We start from the raw sequence: 23,978 nt of genomic DNA, 5'->3' as shown, positions 1-23,978 counted from the left end.
ATAAGCTTGGTGACGTTATCACTTCACTACTTATTTCAACACTACTAGATTCAAATTCAAATTTACAACGCTTCTTAGGTACCGGTACCTGTTCTTCAGTTTCTTTGGATTTATGTTTATTATTATTGTTATTCTTTTTATTAATATTCTTAGTATTTTTTTGCTTTACATTTCTTTTATTATTTTCAGTTTTCTTCTGAACTTTGGACTCTTGTAATAATTTAATTGATCTTCTCAGTCTTTCTTTCTTTATATTAGATAACTCAATATCATTATTAGGGCCATAAAACTTTGTAGTACCAAAACCATCCTGTTTCAAATTTGAAACATTTTCTTTTTCACCAACTTGAACAGAGTGACTTGTAGATTTCTTTAAAATTTTACTATTAACTCTTTTTCTAAGAACTCTGGAAGTCATCTTTCTGTTATGCTTCCAATTAATTCAATTTGTTTTTTGAATGTTTAAATCTGATTACAGAGTCTTTTTCTCAGTTACATTCATTAAATTAATCATTAATTTAAGATACTTTTGTCCACAGTTCTTAACTTGTTTCGACTTCAGACTACCACGAGAATATATCCAGCTTAACCTTGGCGCCAAAATTACGTAATAAATTTTTGAAATATATTGTCGGGAAATTATTGTGTTTTACATGACACACTAAATAATTGTCGTATAAATCAGAAAGGTGTTTGATAAGGCTGCTGGCCTTTTTGCTTTATGTGGTTATTTACTACTACTTAATAGATTTACAGACTGAAAGCTTATATTCAATCAAATGTTAAAATTTCAACGCACTAATTCAACAACAAAATCGGTTATCGGCAAAAACACAAATTGCAATTATTAAAAATCTCAAACGCATTTTCTTAATCAGATTAATGACAATCAGCACCAATAACTTACAATTTAACAGCTGTACACTGATTAACAGAAGTGAATAGTAAATTACTGTCTGTAAATTTTTCGTCCGATGGAGAATTATTTTTATTAAAGTTAAAAACGAAGTCTGCCAAAAAGGGACCACCATTTATTTTTCTTGCATTCCAGACAAAACACACATTAGGTTTGTCTGGAATGCAAGAAAAATAAATGGTTCTTGGCCTAAATAAATTTGGGCCAAATAAATGGCCCAAAAAAGCTCTCTTTTGGGCAGACTGTTTTTAACTTTTATTAAAGTAAATTACTGTGTCAAACCTAAATAACTCTCTACGTATAAATATAAGCCAGATTCTGACTTGCCACTTCACAAGGTGGTGATCTAAGCAGTTGCGCGTTGTAGCTTCATAGGGTCCAGGAGAATTTGAATCAGGTGGCCCCATGTGCGGTGTTGACTTTTTTCTTCGAAGAAGTTTTTCTTCAAGGAAATATTTTCTTATAAAAGGTTGGTTCGGAGACATTCTGTTAGTGGTGGCCTCGGACAATTGCCTTTTTTTTGCTCGTTGGATAACGCGACACCGAGTTGAAGGTTTGTACAAAGATCAACTTTGTGATGAACAGATTCTGAATTTTTCACTGAAAAAACAATGGTTTCACTTATAGTAGATAAAATATAGTTTTAGACAAAACAAGGCATTTAGAGGGTAGGAGTTTAAAGTTTTCTTTCGAGAGCAACACTCCTAAATTTGTAGATTTCTGTGTGTTGAAGTCAGAAATTTATGGATAAAATTGGAGTTAACTTATACAATTTCTAGAATTTGACGTACGAAACACCAATTTTTAAAATAGTAATTAATAATATAATAAATTAATAAACGGAAGCACACTCATAGAAAGTTAGGTCACTGTTACGTGACTGAATATTACTGAATAAAATTGGAATATCAACTCAAAATGAAAAGAAATTCGAAAAGAATCAAAAACAAAATTAACTCGGGGATTACTTGTTTGTTTAGGGGCATCCCCGAAAATCTCGGACGAATGATTAATTTTTTATGCAGAACTTTTTCTCATTTCTCCAATAAGGTAGGAGGGTGGTCCATTACGATCCACTCAAGAATTTTTCCAAGAAATGACTAAGCCATCACTTAGATTCTAGGTCAGTTCTCGGGGGAAAAGAATTGCAGTTGGTCAAAATAACAGTCCAAACATTTATTAAGGTAGGAAGCCGTAATGGAGCCCCTATCTTAATAAAAATTTGGAGTGTAGGACCTCGTGACATTAGAGAAGCTGAGCATACCTAGCTTGTCTCTTAAAATTTCTTTCCTGAGAGATTTAGAAGTTTGTAGACAGACGGGGCAAGAGTATTTATTTACAAGAATTACTTATAATTTTGACACTGGAAAGATCAAGAGAAAACACTTAAAAGTTTTCCTAGTATATAAACTTACAATACTTCCATAAAGTTTACATTATGTACAGCATACAAGTGTCGTGATGTTGAAAATGAACTTGGTTTTAGAAAACAATGTAAACAGCTCGTTGAATAGTTCCTGACGTCACTGTACACAAACTTTAATCCTAAGAAGGAAAGGAGTGTTAATTGTTTTTTTATTACTGTTACGCATCTTTGTATAAATATTTGAATTGGTTATTATAAAAATGACAGGAAAATGTATGAATAAACATCTTTATTTATTTATTTTTTTAATCGGCGAATTTTAAATAGGAAGAAGAAGAAAATAATAATAATAATAAAGTGAAACCTCCAACAACGGCCAATATTTATGTTCCAGTAAGTAGCCATTGTTCAGAGTCATATCTTATGCATATAACTATGTGCTATATACATAAGATGAGAATTAATTTAAAATATATACAGGGTGGGCCAGCGAAAACGAAACGGCAGAGTGTTCGTGTTCGTCCAAGCAAAGCGCTCGAACAGGTCGATTTTACTCTCGAGGGGACATCTTTTGCAATAAAGTTTTTGCGATTCTGAATACAACAGACAACAAAAAATTTTAAAAACTCATTTATTTTGTATTAACTAAACAAGCATTTATTTCGAAAAAATGTTTGTTTAGTTAATATTCAGAATGGCAAAAACTTTATTGCAAAAGATGTCCCCTCGAGAGTAAAATCGACCTGTCCGAGCGCTTTGCTTGGACGAACACGAACACTCTGCCGTTTCGTTTTCGCTGGCCCACCCTGTATATATATATATATATATATACTGATTTAAAAAATAGATTTTATGTAAAAATTTAGAAATAATTTGTTCCAAATCGATCTGATGTGTTCAAATATTAATGGTTATAATCGTAATGCTGATAAGAGAAATTTTGCTATATTGTTTCGCGAATATTTTTGAAAATTTTATGTAAATAAGCTTAATTGAACATAATAGTTATTAGACTTCCGTAATAAGTTAACTATAAGAGCGTCCACTACTAAATGAGTGGATAAAACTACTGAATTTTGGTAGTTGGTTGTGGGTTTGCGCCTGGCCAAGTCTGGCCACGTGGAATTTTCCGGGGTTTCTTAATGTTTTAACACCTGAGTCGGGGCCAGTTTCCTGTAGAAAATCTCCCAGGAGGTATCACTATCTTTGGCAGATTGCCCACGTGTTGCATTGCCTTATCTCATTAATCCATCCGAATGATCGGGGTTTGAATTCCAGTCGCGGCGGAGAATATTGTGGACCTGCCGAGTCTATAATAATCGTAATTAAAAAGCCAATGTAAAAAGAGCAAGCGAGCGCTTATCTCCTGCTCACACTAAGAAGAAGCATAAAGGATAAAAAATCAAATTTTTATTTTCTTAAAGTAGAAATCTTAATGAAATTTCAAACATTAAACTATATTTATTTTAAAATTTATTTTCCAATTGAAATTTCTGTTTCGAAATTTTGTAATTAATACATGACAAGTGTCTTGACATAATAATATGATGATGATTCATTGAAAAGTATTCTTCCGCATTTAATTAAAAAAAATAATTAGTTCAAAATTATGCTTTAGGAATATTAATTTTTAAATAAATTACAGAATTTATAGCAAAATTTATTATAGAATTTAATAAAAAAAATAATAATAAAACTTATATTTAATTACATTTATCGACTAATTTACTAAATATTAACATTTTCTTAAATATTTGTTTTAATTTTTACGAATTTTTTGTTGATTCAATCATTTTAAGCCTTTTTTCCTTAATTGAAACTTGGTGTTTCTTTTTCCTTTTTCTACTTTATTATTTTGAAATGAGCAAACAGGAAAAGATTAACGAATTAAACAAAGAATATTTCGTAACTTACAGTCGATTGCTATCCTCGCTATATTAATTTTTTAGTCAGTCAAAGATAAGACATTGACAATTCCTTTCCTGCAGTGAGTATTACATATTTATATTACATATTTATTTTCAATTATTTCAAAATCTGGCGGTGTTTTTTAGGTAGGTTGCACTCACCTATCTCTGGCCTTAGTAGATATAAAAATATAAAGCTTTGAAAATACTGATAGATGTAAATACTAATTTTACAATATGGAAAGTGCAGAAGTGGCAGTTTTTACATCTATTAATAGTCCCAAACTTTAAAATTCTGTACTTAGAGGCTTATATCGCGTGTCTTTATAAGTCTTTAATACGCTGTATATATATATATATATTAATAATTTGCATACGAACTGTAAGCCTGCACGAATTTATGCACTACTTATATACAAGTTCGTTTATTTCTTTATTCATTTATCACTAGCGAATTTAATTGTTTTGACATGATTTTAAACTATTATCCAAAAAATACTATAAAATTTTTTATTATTAAGGAACACATTTTGTAATGGTGTCATTGACCTCTAAACAAAGTTTTCCCCTCAAACCTATCTGAAATTTGGAAATTTCTAGAGGTAAAAGGACCTACCAAACTTTTTTTTTTAAATAAATTAAAGACGTTTTTGTTCCGAGAAGAACGTTTGTTTATTATTTTCAACGTAAATGCTTATATAAAATATTTGTTTCTCCGTATATGGCAAATTAATTTATTTTAAAAAAGAAGATTAAGCCATATTTTTAGGCCATATTCAAATAGGAGGTTAAGCCATATTTTGGTAGTAGTAGTAGTAGTTTTATTTTAAAAATGGTAAAAGTCAATAATTGTGTTTTAATGAGTTAATCAAATTTTATTCGTAGTAGTTAATGTGATCCCACTCGAGGTATCTCCCCCTACCTGCTCTATCTCCCCCTTGCTTGTAATGTCCAAATTGCAAGAACATCAATGCCCCATATATAGAAGTATTCCTGCCAAATTCCAAAAGTTTTCGGCCATGACGTTTTGAGATATAAAGCAAAATACAGCTTCCCCACGCATACCATACAGAATTTTGTTCCCGTTACTTTCTCGGTTGTTACATATAACACAGGGAAAGTATGGCAATCGGTCAAAAAATGACCCCCAAGATTTTTACATTTTTGGATTCGGAACCTTGAAACGTCGATAACACCCGAAGTTTTTTGCGTTTTTTCTTTTTTTTGTGTATGGATGTTCGTGTATTTGCGGGGTCAATTTTTTCCGCACACTTTGAAGCTTAATAACTATCACTTTTAACAATAAACAGTTAATATTGGGTGTGGGGAATGATAATTCGGGGATTTTTTCTGTATGTGTGGATGGGTTTGTGTGGGGGGCACGATTTTGTTTACCCCATTTTGAAGCTTAATAACTCCTGTGCTTTTCGTCGAAAATTTCTAAAATTTTGTAGGGAAGTTTGTTTATCAGAGAGATTAATGCTGTTAAATTTTGGTGATTAAAGGTCGAGTGGATGGGGAGATAATGAGGGTCTTGTGTATCTCCAGTTGGGTCGGACTTAATGACGATTTTACTCGTTATCAGCATTTACAATTTTTTAAATAAAACTCATCTCTACTCTCAAAATTAAGCTTTTTGCCATTTTATAATAGTTAAAAATATAAAAACCTTTTAAATAAACTATGGCGACAGATGGCTCCACTAAAATTTTAATTTGCCAGGAAAGTTGAACAACTCGTTGCTGGTTTATTTATTTTTTTTCTGATACAACACGAATGTAACATGAATGTTGAACATAAATAAATGCAAAGGCTGCTTAGCTTTAATCTACAGATGAGCAGCTTTTGCATTTATTATTATTATTTATTAATTAATAAATGAATAACAGTTTTTATGTACGCATTGGTGTAAGTGGAGGTTATCTGTAGCCAACTTTTTGGAATTCACTATCCTATGAGAGATCGCAACTTCTTCCATCAATCGTCTTTCCGCTAGTTGTGACGTGGTTCTTGTTGTTTTCAAGATGGCCACAGAAACTTTCTCACGCAATAGAGTAGATGCAATTCACGGATTTTTAATATTCCTTCCACTTAGCATCGTTTTATTTATTTATTTTTTCTCAATAAACAAACGTAGGTAACGGCTGAGTATCGGAAGCAGCCATTATGTTTTTCCGAAATGACGTTTTCTCTTGCTTGCAAATGATTGGCTGTTTAAAATTTGCAATGGCTTTTCGCTTTTCTCATTCGCTCAGTGTGAGCTAACCTTAACTCGCGATTTTTAGAACATATTCAATCGATTTAAAAACGTTGGCTTCCACTTCCAGAAGTCGCGATTATCCAAGTTAATTCCTGGAAATCGAAATCCGGTAATGCCGAAAGTTTGTCTACATTAATGATAATTAAGTTAAGATGATAAAAAAAAGAATTGTGTGCAGATTGACTTATTTGTTTTTAAAACGTACAGACTTCTTACAACGAAACCTGTCTAAAACGAAGCCAGAATAAAAGGGGAAAAATATTTGGTACCGTGCGATTTCGGTTTATACAAGTTTCAGTGTATTTCCTGGCAACAGATTAAAATCTTTTGGATCACGCAGGCCGATTTTCTTATTTAGTAAATAAAAATTAATTCAAATATCAGCGGAAATATCAGCTTTGTGAGGGAATTTTTTTAAGTTGCGTTTTTAAATATTTTGTCAAATGCCGTATTTTAAACTTACTTCGTTAAATTTATATTTTAAAAAAAGATAGCCGCATCGTGTCGCTTCTACAACAATTTTAAAAACTTTTTATTGTGATCATGTGATGTTCTATTATCCAATCGGAACTAACGATCTAACGAGCCTGTTGTTTAAAATGTGTTATCGCGCATTAACTATACTTCCACGGGCAGTATAAGCTACTTAATTTGTAGAAACATTAGCGAGGTTGAGGCCGAAGTTTTAAACGCGAAAACGTGTATGTCGGACGTTCAGCGCCGCTTTCCTGTAAGTCTATAAGTTTGACTATGGCGTTTGGAAAGTCAGTGGAATCATGCTCGACATTCCAAACGCCATTGTCAAATTTCTAGGCTTACAGGAAAGCGGCGCTGAACGTCCGACGTACACGTTTTCGCGTTTAAAACTTTGACCTCAACCTCGCTTTCAGTATACGGGATGCCAGCCGATACATATACAGGTATTTTTATTTTATTGCTTTGCTGTTTATAAACGCGTTGCTTATAGGATAAACAGGGCTCAACTCCGGAGACCCCAAATAGAAATAATTATACACCGTTAAACCTCTAAACGATAACCGCTGTCGGAAATGTAAAAAATTGACTACCCGTTTGAGGTGGCGATTGTTGGAGGTACGACTGTATTAAATTGTATTTATAAATATTTGGTTTCTTCAAGTGAATCCTAGACTTAGTGGCAACATTGAGGGAGAATCGGGCACTGGTGGAGAGGGTAAGTTGTTTAGTTTCGAGTACAATGTGTGTGAATCTATACAATAAATCACATACTTGCATTGTTTGTCTGAGTTCCTTTCATTTAAAGGAAACAAATATTAAATGGAATATTCAAGAAACCCACAGGTTATTACTTAATCCACTTCAAATATCATCGATCTTTAATTACCTTAAATTAGTTAATAAAGAATCTGTATGTTCGTTTGATATTTAAATTGATCATTGGATTGGTTGTATATTATCTTTAAATATCGTGTGTAATATCAATTTCTGCTATGAGCGATTTTCATTATCACTTCAATCTTTCTTCGATTGAAAATTCATGTTTAAAATGTATTTACTGCAGAGCAGCTACGTTTTAAGGCTAACCTAGCCTTAATTGTGCCTATTATGGATATGGCTGCTCTGCAATAAATGCATTATGGATATGGCGTTTTAAACATGAAAAGTAATGAATTAATGGCCGTTAAGATATAACAATTCGTGAAAAATGATCTTTTCGATATAAAAATAAATTTGTGTGGTTTATAGGAAGAAAAGTGAATTTTTCGACTCTTTGAAATTCATCCTGGGTTTATTATAGTGATAGGCTGCCATCTTATCCGCTTGGCCATTCGGCCAGGCGAAACTATGGGTGTTTATACTTTTGGAATCAAACTTATCCAAGATTACTCTGATTGTTCAAATAGTGTTTACAAATGAACTATACAGATCTGATCAATCGCTGTCCGCGTATACAAATGCCATCTAAAATCAACTGGATCACGATCAAACTTATCCGAGCGAAGGATAGGATCGTTTGAATCGGATTAAAAAAAAACCATTAAAGATTGCGACCTCCGTGGTTAAAATCAAGCTTATAATCGACAGCAAAGTGTGTATTTAACTGTCGACAATAGAAAGTATTTAAAACTCATAAATGGTAAGTAAATGAAAAAATAAGTATTAAGAGAGAATTATGCGGGATTATACGGCAAGAATGTGTGGCTTGCGCACACTCATTTTGCCGTTTTGTGAGAATTTTTTTTCGGAGTAGATCTAAATACGATTCGATCCTACTTGTATACTCGATTCGCCCACTAAAACACACGACAGAAGCTATCTGTATCACGTGAGACTATCCGATCTTGCAGATCAATCCAACTAAGACAAAAAGTTTATGAACCCAATGATTTTCCGTTCTAATCACCAAGTGAGAAGTCTGTCTTTTTCGACCACTTGCTTTTCGGGGTGGAAGCAACGATTCCATCTACAATTTTTCTTAGTTACAGAGCAGCCACGAACAACCCTTTTTGGATGCGTGCCGCAAGTGATCTTCGCAGGCTTTCGACGGGCCTCATACATTTTCTTTCTCAAGGTATTGCAAGTTTATAGCCTGCTGAGTATCAACGTACTCCATAACCTCCGGTACAATAAGTTCTAAAATAATACACGCTAATCAGCGGCGCCCATAGATTATAAAAAGAGAGGGGACATAAGCTATAGAAAAGGGCATAATACATTATGCAAGAAGCTTCAAACTGATTCAACGTCGGATCAGCGTTCCCACAGTAGCAAAACTAGACTTTGAAAACAAGGAATGTTCCTTGTTTTCAAAGCCTAGTTTTGAATCATCATTAATAACATAATTTGGAGCTCCCTGGGATTAGGAAAAGGAGAAGGCCCGTACATTGGGGCACGTGCGTTAATGTTAATGCATAGTAGTAATATCGGGTTGTTCTCATCTTTTCATTGATCGACTTGTTAATATGGGGTCATTTCAGGTTGCGTAGTGGCACAAGGCAGAAAACAAAAATAAAATTACGTTGCCGAATTCACAAGGCCACATAGGAGCACCCCGCGGTCCGCAGAGTTCTGATAACTGTTGTAAGAACGTCACTAATATTAATTAAAGCAGGGAGAGGATAAGTCTATTATATTAATTACAAATTATAATGCCAAATACAGAATATTTACATATATAATAAACGTACAATTGTAAAAAAATTAGCATTTAATAAATATGCCAACGTAACCCGTGTCCTGATGACTGATCCTGACATAATTACGCCCTCTAGCGGTCGGTTGTGGTTCGATTTGATCGGTTTCGGTACAGGCTTGCGCGTCGCCAGACTTAAATTAACTTGCCAAATTTAAATGCGATCGATTAAGTTCGAACAGTTGCTTAAATCCGACTGAAAAAATAGAAAATGTTATCAGTGAAGTTTCACTTTCAATTGATTGGTGAGTACCAAAAGTTGTTCAAATCGAGGCACTAACGAAATTTTAAGTCAGTGCGTGTAGTACAATGGACTCTCACAAATCCGGACTGATCAAAGGCAATCAAAAATTTTCGAAAATATTGTACCTTTCCTGAACTTACCTTTTCATATGTAATGTATAGTTTTAAAAATTTGTTTGTGTATTAAGGTTGCATTAAAATTGGTAGAAGAGCACAATGCATCAACCACCGCTGACATGATAATGATGAGGCATTTGGTGTGATGTAGCAGGTCGTCGGCCAATAGCGAAGAGCAAAACAAACAACTTTAACACAATATTTTGAAAATTAATTATAAATGTCAAAAATAAGCGTCAAAGTCAAAGTTAACATTTATATATATATAGTGGACATGTATGTTGGTCTCATCTACAAATTTTCGCTCTCTCTCATCCGGATCGCTCCCGCCCACGTTAGTTCGGATATGGACAAGGGCGTCGCCAGAGGGGGGCAGAGGGGCAGTTGCCCCTCCCTAGACATGCGAAAAAAATTATTTAAATGCTAAGTCATTTATTGCCCGATTTATAATTCCCTCGCGAAAAACCCAAGAAGATAATGTTTTAATTAAAATAATCTTCTTAAGCTTCTTAAAATTTATGAATCGTTTTTATTTTACCTACATACAATTCATATCTTCTATCAATTTATATCATCTTGCCCCCCCTGGCCCATTGGCTGGCGACGCCCTTGGATATGGAAGGATCTATGAAAACGTATTGCAAGAACAGAATTTGATATTAGAAATCGTCTCTGAGCCTTTTTTTAAAATCAATAATGTAATATAACATTATTGATTTAAAACGGTGTATAGTAAACGGTGTATTGATAAAACGGTGTACAGCCAGCGGCCATACACCGTTTTCAATACCTGTTCTCATTAGAACATTGATAAAAAGATTACCCCCGTTAATACCTGAAAGGGTGACCATTTGGAGAAAATATAAGTAGTGCTACCCGTATTTAAATCATTGTTTTGTGTTCTGAATGAGAAGTACAGCATCTGGATTGTTAGTTCGTAATTAAACACAATACTTTTAAATTTTTCTAATCAGGTATACCCTAATAATTTATTTTTAATTAAAAGGTACGATCAACAGGAGCAGCTGAACTTATCTTTCCTGCAAACGTTACTCCATAAAGTTAAACGTCTCCCTATTGCTAAACTAGAAGTAAACGTAAGTACAAATAGAGCATTTTCAGAATTAAAATTGACGTGTACGAGTGTAGAATTATATTTACATTGACGACGACAAAATGCATTTTTTAACAATGTGTTAACAGTCTAAAATAGGCAAAAACTGTAACTTACCGTGGGCACTATGACGTAACTCAGAGTGCCCACGATAAGTTACAGGTTTTTGTCTATTTTGGGCTATTATAAGTTACGTCATCGTTTTCCATTCTTCACCATGTTCGACCCCATTGCGAGTCAGACCACATATTGAGCGTGATCGTAGCCGATTATATACAGAGTATTTCGCGATGTAGTAACAAATTTTACAGTGTGTTCTAAAGATTTAGGGGGATTCAAAAATGTCTCACAAACCTACGTTCGTGGGACATTTTTGAATGTCTAGAATGTTATCTTTTGAATGTCTTTGAATGTCCCCTTTAAACACTAGAAAGGGTTAAAGTTCAGACTATCTGCCGCTTAGGATGCTGGTTTGCATCGTCCATAAGTGCTGCGGGAAAGCCTCGATCTTGCTGCTCTCAGCATCTCTCATTCAGAAGCTTATGTTTTTGCAAAATTTGTGAGGTTCTCTCGCATTTCGTAACTCTTTAGTGCAGCACGGAAGCTGAAGAGCAGCAGATTGAAACATTTCCAGCATCTTAAGCAGTGCTGCAGAGCAGCATCTTAAGGGTAACTAGTCTGAACTTTAACCCCTTCTAGCGTTGAAACAAGCGTTTGAAGAGCTAGAAGGGATTGAATGTCAGATTAGTTACCCCTTAAAATGCTGGAAGAGTTTTGTTCCGAACTAGTTACCGCTTAAGATGTTTTAGATTCTTAGAACACGCTGTAAAAACGTTGCTACCGCCCTAAAACACCCTGTATCACTTAATTTTGAATTTCTGCATTCACCAAACTCCACTAAACGCTAGTCGTGGGTTCGTGAAGAAAACGGAACATGCCGAAAGAAAACTCCATGTGTTAATAACGTGAAGTTTTCTTCGTGTTATTAACACCTAAATAGGGACCTATTTCCTATAGAAATACTATGGGAGGCATCCCTTCCATGTAGATCGTCAACGTATCGCGTTGGTATAAAAACCGACGTATTCAATACGTATATAAACTGAAAGCTGTGTTATAGATGATACTTCACTAGTGTCGGGACTTTCGGAATATATTATCTTCTAAGAAGAAATATCGTTTTTAGTTCTAAATTTAACATATCTTAATGTAAAATTGGGGAGTGGAGATCTGTATTAAAATCAATCTCGTACATCATTGTTGTCGATGAATTCAACTGATACGGGTTATTATGGAAGACATAATTAGTCTGGTGACATATTTATCATCTCCCGCCGTTTTTATTGGTGATAGGTCGTGCAGTATTTGTTCTAGATATTGTGTTTGGCACGTGTAATATTCCCTCCCCATTGATGTAAATTTGGCTTTGCCGACGGTAATTCCAAAATCTTTGTAATAGTGAAAGGCTTCGTATAAGCGAATAAAATGCAAGAAATAACAAATAAATTCGCTTTATATATAGTATTTTGGATATGATTGATGAAGAATACGAGACTAAGAATAGACAAAGTACAGTAGATTCTCGTTACCCGTATAATTCGAATTTCCTCCTAATTCGAACTGGATGCTATTCCCATTTAAATCAATGTAAGTTTCTTTCGGTAATTCGAACTCGATTGCGCTGCTGCTCCTCCTCTTCCTGTTTCATCTTCCCATATATGAAATTTGAAGATCAAATTCAAAATCAATAAATTAATTTAAAAAATAATTTTAATTTTATTAATTTAAAATTTAAAATAATTTTTCTTCTGTTATCATCCAGAAATGGTATCCTTTTAATTCGAACCGTTTTAAGGCCGTTCGAATTAACGAGAGTCTGCTGAGTAGTAACTTATCTATTGCAGACTTTTTTGATTTGATTTTAATAAAAGGATCTAATAAAAATATAAGACTGTATTTATCTAATTTAGGATTATTTTGAACAAAATTTTATTAAATTTAACTCGGTAGAAACCATTTAGTGCATGGAATGCATCTATCGATTACTCATTTATCGAATGATTTACACACACACACAAAATATATCGACAATTGTGGTTTGGAATACTTAAATTTAAATATTTTTCTCATTATTACTTGGTTTCATCCAGTTTTTTTCGCAGTTTCCCTCTCTCGAAAGGTCAAGAAATGCATCATTGAGTGCACTCTCAGGCAAGGGATGAGAACGTCTGCTTACATCACCCGACGTATGAATTAATTTATTTTTGTAGAAATTAAAACGAGTTCTACTACAAATTTTTAATCTCAATTGTCACTTATTTTATACGTCCGTAATTTTTTTTTTTTTTTTTTTTTTTTGTGTGTAATGGCATCATCATGTATTTCAGTTATTGGGTAAATAGTTATTTGGAACACGAGGTTTCGAGGTCATTCGATGGAAGGGATATGAATATTTAGAAGAATAAAAGGAATAAAAAATCGATATTTAAGTTTAATTTTTATCAAAATGCAATACTGAATTAAATAATCGTTTCGGTTAATGGTATTAATAATAGTTAATAAGGTTAATGGAACTTCAACTTCCGTTTTTTCAAGTTTTCAGTTGAAAAATGAAGTGGAATTAAGTTAATTAAGTGTTGTTATCTGTTCAGATATTAATTCTTATAATTTAGGTATTCTTGAAACCGTGTTTTCTTATATGTTGAGCATCAAACACAAGACCGTGTTATTTATTAAACACTTGGCACTTTTCCACTTCTATTAGTTGAGACGAGATTTTATTTCACTCGTTTCGGGCATTTCGCCCCTCTTCAGTCAACGTTAGTTCCTCGAACTCAAGGGTGCGCGTGCATAGCACAATTTGGACCTCAAAGTTACAGCAACAAATGTAAATGTTCTACGTACGGCTAATTAAATTGTAAAATTTCTTTTAAAATATATAAACATACAGGCTTATTTTATACATATTGGTATATTAAACATATTCGGTATCTTACTTTTTTAAAATCGAACGCAATAGATCTTTAATCTTCTTTTTACTAACTTTTTTCTTTTCTTCATTGTTGTTTTATCTTGACATAAAGCAATAAACGTTTGGACCTGGTGTTAACTAAAAAACTCACTTTTCGTCTAGTACTGGCTCATTATTACGCAGTTGTTTGTTGACCATTTGCATATTCTGCTGGTTATGACGATCTGAATTTACATAATTAACTGTATAGCCAAAAGTAGCCAAGTTAGGCTGGATCTGTTGCTTATTTTTTATATGATTATAATATTCTTAACCAATTCTTGTTTATATTTATGCTTAAATTTTTATTTATAGAATTACTGGACTTTATGATGGCCACGCTCTCTTTAAATTCTTGCTTTAGAAATTTTTCAAGGTTATATAACGTTGAATATTTGAAATCCACTATGGGTCGAACCTGTTCGCCATCTTTGTGAGTCTTAAGTTGAATATTAATTTTTGGTGTGCGATCATTCTGATCGTTTAGGATAAATTCTTTTTCAGCTTTTGTTAATTTATTCATTTTATGTAATCTTGTGACTCTACTTTTTAGCTCTTTATATATAATATCTTTTGGGTCTATCGGGAGTTGCCTAAACTGTTTACCTTCGACTAATTCACATTTCTTATTTTTTACCCAATCAGCATATACAATAATAACTTGTTTCGATTTATCTGCTTTAATTATCTCTAGTCCATTATCAACCAGGAATGTTTGTACTTTGCTAATGTTATTTTTATATTTATAATAATTTTTGTCTTTTATAACAGTTTTGCTTTTTTCTTTTGTTATGTATTTCTTAATTTTGCTACTAAGACTTGATTTAATAAGTTGCGATTCCTGAGCTCAGGAATCGCAACTTATTAAATCAAGTCTTAGTAGCAAAATTAAGAAATACATAACAAAAGAAAAAAGCAAAACTGTTATAAAAGACAAAAATTATTATAAATATAAAAATAACATTAGCAAAGTACAAACATTCCTGGTTGATAATGGACTAGAGATAATTAAAGCAGATAAATCGAAACAAGTTATTATTGTATATGCTGATTGGGTAAAAAATAAGAAATGTGAATTAGTCGAAGGTAAACAGTTTAGGCAACTCCCGATAGACCCAAAAGATATTATATATAAAGAGCTAAAAAGTAGAGTCACAAGATTACATAAAATGAATAAATTAACAAAAGCTGAAAAAGAATTTATCCTAAACGATCAGAATGATCGCACACCAAAAATTAATATTCAACTTAAGACTCACAAAGATGGCGAACAGGTTCGACCCATAGTGGATTTCAAATATTCAACGTTATATAACCTTGAAAAATTTCTAAAGCAAGAACTTAAGTTTAAAGAGAGCGTGGCCATCATAAAGTCCAGTAATTCTATAAATAAAAATTTAAGCATAAATATAAACAAGAATTGGTTAAGAATATTATAATCATATAAAAAATAAGCAACAGATCCAGCCTAACTTGGCTACTTTTGGCTATACAGTTAATTATGTAAATTCAGATCGTCATAACCAGCAGAATATGCAAATGGTCAACAAACAACTGCGTAATAATGAGCCAGTACTAGACGAAAAGTGAGTTTTTTAGTTAACACCAGGTCCAAACGTTTATTGCTTTATGTCAAGATAAAACACCAATGAAGAAAAGAAAAAAGTTAGTAAAAAGAAGATTAAAGATCTATTGCGTTCGATTTTAAAAAAGTAAGATACCGAATATGTTTAATATACCAATATGTATAAAATAAGCCTGTATGTTTATATATTTTAAAAGAAATTTTACAATTTAATTAGCCGTACGTAGAACATTTACATTTGTTGCTGTAACTTTGAGGTCCAAATTGTGCTATGCACGCGCACCCTTGAGTTCGAGGAACTAACGTTGACTGAAGAGGGGCGAAATGCCCGAAACGAGTGAAATAAAATCTCGTCTCAACTAATAGAAGTGGAAAAGTGCCAAGTGTTTAATAAATAACACGGTCTTGTGTTTGATGCTCAATATTAATTCTTATTAGGAATCTAGACCCATAATTAGAAATATGACTTATTTGGTCAAGGATTAGGGACAGGACACTACAAAAAAAATGTATGGTAAATTTTGGGTGTTACTTGTCACATACTGGTTTGGTGGGGTGATTTTTATTGGCACAGGAATCCAAACTGCTCCAAGTAACTTGTCACATTATTTAATAATCATAATTAATATAATTCTGTTTTATAAATAAGAAAAAGTGCAAGAAAACAATTATAAAAGTATACTAAACGTGAAAGTGTTATCTATACACGTGATTTTATTAAATATTTAAAAAAAAAAAGACGTCGTACTTGAGATATATTTTACTAAATTGTTCATTTGTTATAAAAACTTATAATTTAATAATTAATATATTATTTAATATAATAACAACAATTAAATTTAATAAATTAATGTGTGTAATTTTTTAGTTATTAAAAACAATTGATACATATATACTGTGGGTGTGTAAAGCAAAACATTCTTTAAATTAAATAATTTTAAAAATGTTTATATATTTTTTTATTAATTTATGAAAAAATTAAAAAAACTAATAATTAAAATAATAAAATCAGTGGAAAGATTAGTCCTTTCGTGTCAGATCGCTTTTAGTGGAAGGAAACGTGTGATATCAGGTCATCCTTTACTTTTTTCATGTGGATAAAACGATTACGTAACAAATAGGAAAAAAAAAATTTTAACACACAGGATAATTTCATAGCAGATGAACATTGTGATGCACTTATTTCAGCTTGACCTTCGACTGGAAAGTAAATGAATTTTCAGCACTTCTAATTCTTCTACATAAATAAAATAAATAAATAAAACTTTAAGATATTATACATTTTCTTTTAATAATAATTAATTCAATCAGAATTTATTTGTAATTCAAAAAAAAATATTTGTTCACACTAATTTTTTAAAATGACATTTAATAATTTACTAAAATTACATTTTAGTAAATTAACTTAAAAAATTGTAATTAAAATTAATTTTAATTTAAGTACATTTTAAAGCAATAAATTAGAAAGTGGAAATTAATTTTAAATAAATAAAAAAAGCAATGAAATTTCCACACATTTTAAATTGGTTATTGATAAAAAGTATTTGTATAATAATAAAGGAGACCTTTCGAGTTTACATCAGCATGAATGCTTACATTTTTCTATATTTATACAGTGACCATGCACGATTTTTTACAGATCAGTGCTTTAACTAAACATCAGCATTCCTTAGCAATGTTAATATATATATATATATATATATATATATATACTGTATAAGCCCTGTCGAAGCGAGAAGAATGATTTCGACTCGCCTTCTTTCTTCTATAAAGTATTATGTAATATAGGATAATATGTCATTGATCTTTATAATACTCTTGTGTTTATAAGGAGCCTTTTTTACATAAATTTAAAAAAAATTAATAAAAACGGGATATAGTAATTACGATTAATTAATTTCTGTCTCTCTAAATCTTCAAATTTTTAATTGCAATTTTTTTTCCTGTAAATTAATTAATTAACTCGACTGTAAAGTGGTTTAATAATAAATTTTCTGTGTTGTCTATACGTCCCCTGTAAAGCTGTGAATTATTATATTATTATATAGTAAGTTGGGTGGAAGAAAGAAGGGTGGAAAAACCTCTAAGGGGATTTGAAATCGAGGACGGGATTTTAGTTTTAATTATGATCTAAATCTACTTTTGACATTTAAAGTTTTTATTTAAATATATTAAAAAAATCTGTCACATTTAATTAACATAAAATTCTAATGATGTCGTCTAATTAAGTGTAGGGAAAATGCATTTTTTAAATTCGAAACCTAATTAGTGGCAGATTTTACTGGATTTTTCCCAGTTTCTGCTGTAGAGAAACCTGTTAAAAACGAATAAAAAGGAGGGAGATGATGACACGTAGGAAAGAATCAGGAAAGATTGGGAATAAAATAGGTTTACCTCCAAGTTCGGTATGTACTAGCAAACATATGAACTCGAGTAGGTCAGCATAGTTGACGTTTTCAAGGCAGGGTACGTCGCTCCAGGCAGTTTTCACAAATCAGGTCAACAACTCTGCTCAACGTTAAACACACGCTCACATACACATACGGACAGACATACGCACGTAACTGCCAGCGAAAGAAGCAGTACATTTCTAGTTGGTTGGATTAATTGTGAATGCGCGCTCTTTAAGGACACATTTTCGACGAGAACAATTAAAAATTAATAATAGTATATCAAGTAACGTTCATAATTACTAAGGACACAATGATTTGGACGTGTTTAGTCGACAAAATTAACATTTTTAAGTTGTTGTATCTACAAATGTGTGATATATGATTATAAAGGATAACAGGAACTGTATCAGGAATTCAGGTATGACCTTTATAAATAATTGTTTTAGTTAATTTAACGAGAGAATGAATGAATAATTAAGTTTATTTATTGTCGTGTTTAATTTCTTTATTTTTACTCGAATCAAATTAAATTAATTCTTTTAAAAATAATTTTGCGCGGAAGATAAGAATTAATTACGTAATATCCCAGTTGGTATAATGTATAATAATGATGTAAATTAATCCGTTATATATTACGCAAGACGAAGAAAAAGAAAAAAAAATAATGGGGGAGAATCCGGTTCTAATAATTTACATTCGAGCATTTAACACGAAGCAATTTGTCTACCTCCATTTCTCCTCAATTAGAACGCTATTCAAGTGTTTTTAACTATTTGTTCGTTCAATACGTATATTAGTTAATAAAATATGGAAAATTATCCTTTATATATGCTGAAAAAAAGAAGAAAATTCCTTCGTTTATTTTCATTCATCGAGGTATATCTCTTGACATGTGAAACGAAGTCACCCATCCACACAACAATGAGGACAGTCTGTATGCAATCGTACAACCACGTAATGAAATTGTAACCGGTGCTTCATCTTTTACACACACGAAAAGTTCATTAATTCTCAATACATTCTCATATGCGATGTGTTTAATATTATATAAACGATGCATTACTTTATTTCCTCACCTCCTATAACTGCATGCTTCACGTTCTTCCAGTATAAACTCATTTCGTCGTCGTCATGTAATCTTGCTTTGCCTTCCTTTTAAAAGTTTACAGAATTTCTTATCTGTTGAATGTTTTTTTTCAGCTTAAAAAACAAATATTTAGGGGGAAGAGCGCTTTTTTACCCTTTTATTTTAATTTGACTTTCAAAATTCATCAATTAAGAGTAGGAAAAAAGAATGGGGAAGGAACTTTGAATTCATTAACTAACTTTCGAAACTCAAACTCGATTTTACGTTTCAGTTCGTGAACAATTCTTGATTTTTGTAATTAAAATAAATTCTTGGTGGGTTTTTTTTTCCATTATTTTATTTATTTAATTATATACTTAACCTCAATATTTCAACCCAATTTCGATATTTAAACGTTCTAATTATTAGTAGACGAGATAGATTATTGCACGTCGACCGTAAAAAAAATAATCGATCTAGATAAATACATTTACAGAAATGATTAATTTAGAAAAGGTAAATAAATTAAGTGGGGTGCTTCATGATTCTCTTGCAATAAAACAGATTAAGTTCATATAAAAACGCTTCATACACCCTATTTAGAAGAATATTTCCGTACTTTTTAATACGTCCAGATGTAATTTACTGACAGACACACGCACAGATTATTTCACTTGCTAATTTCTGGTACAGTAATACAAATAAATATTTTGTAAAATATTAAGCATAAATTTTGAAATAAACCTCCCTCAAAAGAATAGATTTTATAGAGGAAGGTGATTTATTTCAAAATTTGTGCGTTTGAAAAAGTGTTCTTTAACACGCGAAGGAATTAATTAACCGATTTATTTATTTATTCTAATACGAAACAGGACAGGAAATAAAAACAAATAAGAAAACAAGGCGTGGATATTTAAATCACATCATTGATCGATTGTGCACGACACGATTCATAAAATCGGCGCATCGCTAATTACTAAAGAAGCGATTAATTAAGTCGATAGGTGGAAAAATCGTAGACGGAGAGATTTATTTTAGAAACAAACACCTATATATAACCTATTTGTGCGGGGAATTTAAATGGTTACAACAGGAAATACCTCACGAAAAAATAAAATAATGTTTAACACGATTCGGTAACCAAGACTTCTGAAACGTTTTATAAGTTTAATAGAGGAAAAATACGTGAAGATACTTAGTAAATGGAGTTTAGATGCGGATCTAATGGATATTCGTTTATGGAGTAACTTCACGTGTTTTTTTTTTTTAAATAGATGAATGAAATACGGATGCGGATGTACGAGTATGCTTCATTCATATGCACGTGTTGTTCTTATTTTTAGCCATTGTCTAAAGCGAAATAATTTAATTATAATTTATTATCGAAATAATTGAAAATTACGAAGGAGTGGGTAGATTTTTGCGTGGTAAACTTGAAGCAGTTGAATGGGAAGTACGTTACGTTTGTCTGGCCGTAAGCTTAATGTGTCTTCTTTGCGTTAATGATTTTAACGTTAAGTCAATTAAACAATTCATAAACAGAATAAATGTATATAATTTACTTATATATATAATGAGAATAAATGAAAGATAAATGAAAATGAAAAGCCTTTTCTAACTGGCCACAGTTCTGTTGTGCTGAAAATAACTATAAAATTATGATTTTTTTTTTTTTTCCATAAACTCTGAAAATAGTTAAGTGAAGTAAAGGATGCGAAATGACATAAAATTTAAATAACTGCTTTAAGTATCGATTCCATCTTGGAATTAATCGAAAATCTCGACATGAAAATTCAGTTCGGTCTCGAATATTCCTAATATATAATCTAGGACAATTTATTCGATAATTTTATTTTTCTCAACATTTAAGGAGGTTATATCTCATAAAACACTATTTTTAAATGAGTATTTTACCATTAAACTAACGTTATTTTTTTCCTCGTTTACCTCGAAAACACGGAATTTCTCAGATTAATCGAGCAATTGGCATGCTAATTAGCCAGATAGAAATTAATTCCTTATTTAATCTACGTATTTTATGAGTAAATAGTATTTAAAGCATAATATTAGTAAAATCTACTAATAATTAAATAATGCGAATACGTTCTAAAATTCTGTAAATGGCATCGTTGTATACAGGTCGAACCTCCAATAACTGCTATTTTTTTTATGTTCCAGTCAATGGTCGTCGTTTACAGGTTTGGCTGCACGAATGTAAACACGGCCTGTACTGTACTTTCGTATATTGTTGTCGTTTAAGCCGGAAGTTTTAAACTTTCGAGCAAAATTCAGGAAACTGGGCTAGAAATTCAGGAAACTAGAATGATAAAATCTGCAGAAATCTGAATCGTAATTATAGATCTGTCCAAAACACTTCCCCTTCCATTCTTATCTTTAATATATTCTAAATTTACATATTAATGATTGAAGTAGAAGGTTTAGAAGACATTTATCGTTTAATTTCTGAATTTTTATAAGAAGAGTGGGCGATATTTTAATTAATTTCTCTTATTACAATTTTCCTATTTAGATAAGTTCTAATTAGTCATTAACATTCTGTAACAGTTTCGTCGCCTATGTTTTTTTTTTCCTTTTTTAAATTTAAAATTTAAATAAATTTATCGTATTTTTAATCTATATTTCCCGTTTAAACACGCTTATCTTCAATATATAATATGGTAATTTATATAACCTGAATCTATTACGTAAGTCCAGGCCATGATGCAACTTATAACCCGCACCAACTCTCGTGAGGGCATCATTTATCATGGGTCCTGTAGTTATATGTAGTATGTATATACTGTATAATAGTGTATTTTTAATGGGGGATACAAAATCTCTGGGGGGGAAGATATTGAGAATATCACACCAGCAGCACTAACAAACGAAAGCTTGTGTATAACAACAAAGTGAATTATTTTAAATTGTTAGGGGGGTAATTTTTGAGGGGAGATTGGAAAACACTTCTGTAGACTTAGAAATGTTCTATACAAAGGGATTAAGATAAATATTTATAATAATTTGAGTTTCTTTTGTGTATAATTAAACTCAAATTATTCGATCAAGGTTAGAGATCAAGAAAGATAAGTATATAAATATAGATTTATCTTGATTTGTATCCTTGTATTGTACTTCTTAATCATTAAACCCGAATTTTACGCTGTATGGTAGACGTTAGGATTATTGTTTCTATTTTATATTTTTAAGTAACCTTTAGAGAAAACATAAAGAATTTAAGGAGCTAAGTAGTAAGTAAAGTATTCAGGATATCTTCTGTGTTTAATATTACTGTACGCAGATATTGTGTCTTATGTAGGATACGAATCCCATTGATTTCCATGTTAAATTTTAAATATATTTATAATTTAACACCATATAAGAAAGATATTATAAGGTAACCGGATATCATCGGGTCAATTTCCCCCCAGAACTTGCGAGTTTCCTTGTCGACGTATTTGGGTCATCGATCTATTTCGATAAGATCTTAACATTATAAATTTCTAGTCAACGGTGAAGTTATGTAACAAGAGACTTTTTTTTCATTTTTTAATTTTACATCCCCTAAATGTTCATTGAAAGCTCATCCTGCAAGTAAATTACAGTTCCGTCGCCATAAATTTACTTGAAAATTCGCAAGATTGTTTTGAAATTTGCAAATTTTATGCAAATTTTTAAGATAGAGGGCATTTTTTACGTTTGATCCGACTTAATTATTAAATTTACATTGATTAGTCGTTTACTCTAAATATTTAAAAAGTGTTAATAGTGATCTCCAGTTAATTCTTACAAAATTTAGAGTATTTACTGCTTCTTCAACGTAAGAACCTTCGTATTTTTTAAAGTGATTTTTCAGGTAATTATTAATAAATTCAATGAGAATTTCACACGAAATTCCATCCAGAAGTTTTAAATTTCGCGAATTCAAAATTATGTAATATTAGGAGAAATAAAATTTTACACGAAATTTAGATTTTCCGAATATTTAATGAATTTACAGTTATATTCTTGTTTGTTTGCTGCTCTACTTGAATGAAATCCAAGTAAATTTCTTTTAAATAAGTATTTTAAAATGATTTTTAACGTATTGGAAAATTCTTATAACCTGATTTAATCAGAAAAGTATTCAGGAACCAGGTTACTGACCTACTTCTTTGCGCTCAGCACCGGTGACGATGCATATCATGCAATTAGCACAATTAGTTAAAGTGGATGGGGGAATTTTTACAGATGATTTCACCACATTTTAATCATTTTTTACCCTTGTTTTTTTTAATTGAAATTATTTTTTTAAATAATGATAATTAAATCAATTCTTTAAAAATATTTTTAAGTGGGGACGGGTAGTTTTCAAATTCGCTTTCAAATTCGGCATTGGCATATTTAAGAAGTGATGAGGGGAAACGGGTTGTCTAGTCGATAATTCGCGGTAATTTTGGACAATATTGACTCACTGTTGTTAAAATTAAAGTATAAATTATGTAAATAATATTGATGTTATAAAATAGCCGTAAGTGGAACGACAATACAAATTTTTTCAGAACATTTTTAAGGGCATTCCTACGAATATCCTGAAAAACTTGGCACCTATTTTCGTCTTATTTCGCAACCAAATTCTTCCATATTCAATCTTCCTTACAAATGTAATCGTCATCATCATCTAGTCTCTAAATTGCTGTTAACCTTAATTATCTGTGTTATTTTTCTTAATGGATCAACAGTGAGAATACCATTATTAACTCTTACACTGTTTTATCTATCATTATAAGTTGTATTCACTAATTGTGAGAATTTAAGTATAGTCAAACCTCGATGTAGCGCCCTTCTAAATA

At 31.5% G+C, this 23,978-nt stretch overlaps 1 protein-coding gene across 1 annotated transcript in view; it reads left to right on the top strand.

Moving 5' to 3' along the window:
* Positions 1-10,991: 10,991 nt before the first annotated feature.
* Positions 10,992-23,978, top strand: part of LOC136976425 (fatty acyl-CoA reductase 1-like) — a 38,773-nt gene continuing 25,786 nt past the window's right edge. The window contains exon 1 of the mRNA XM_067271729.1: positions 10,992-11,078. The gene's annotated coding sequence lies outside the window, so the exon portion shown is untranslated. The remainder of the gene's footprint in view (positions 11,079-23,978) is intronic.

This window comes from Centruroides vittatus, unplaced genomic scaffold (assembly GCF_030686945.1).
Source record: "Centruroides vittatus isolate TY-2023 unplaced genomic scaffold, ASM3068694v2 contig_10, whole genome shotgun sequence".
In the NCBI taxonomy this organism is placed as follows: domain Eukaryota; kingdom Metazoa; phylum Arthropoda; class Arachnida; order Scorpiones; family Buthidae; genus Centruroides; species Centruroides vittatus.
The sequence above is the reverse complement of the archived record's forward strand: the minus strand, read 5'-3'. Positions and strand labels throughout refer to the sequence as shown.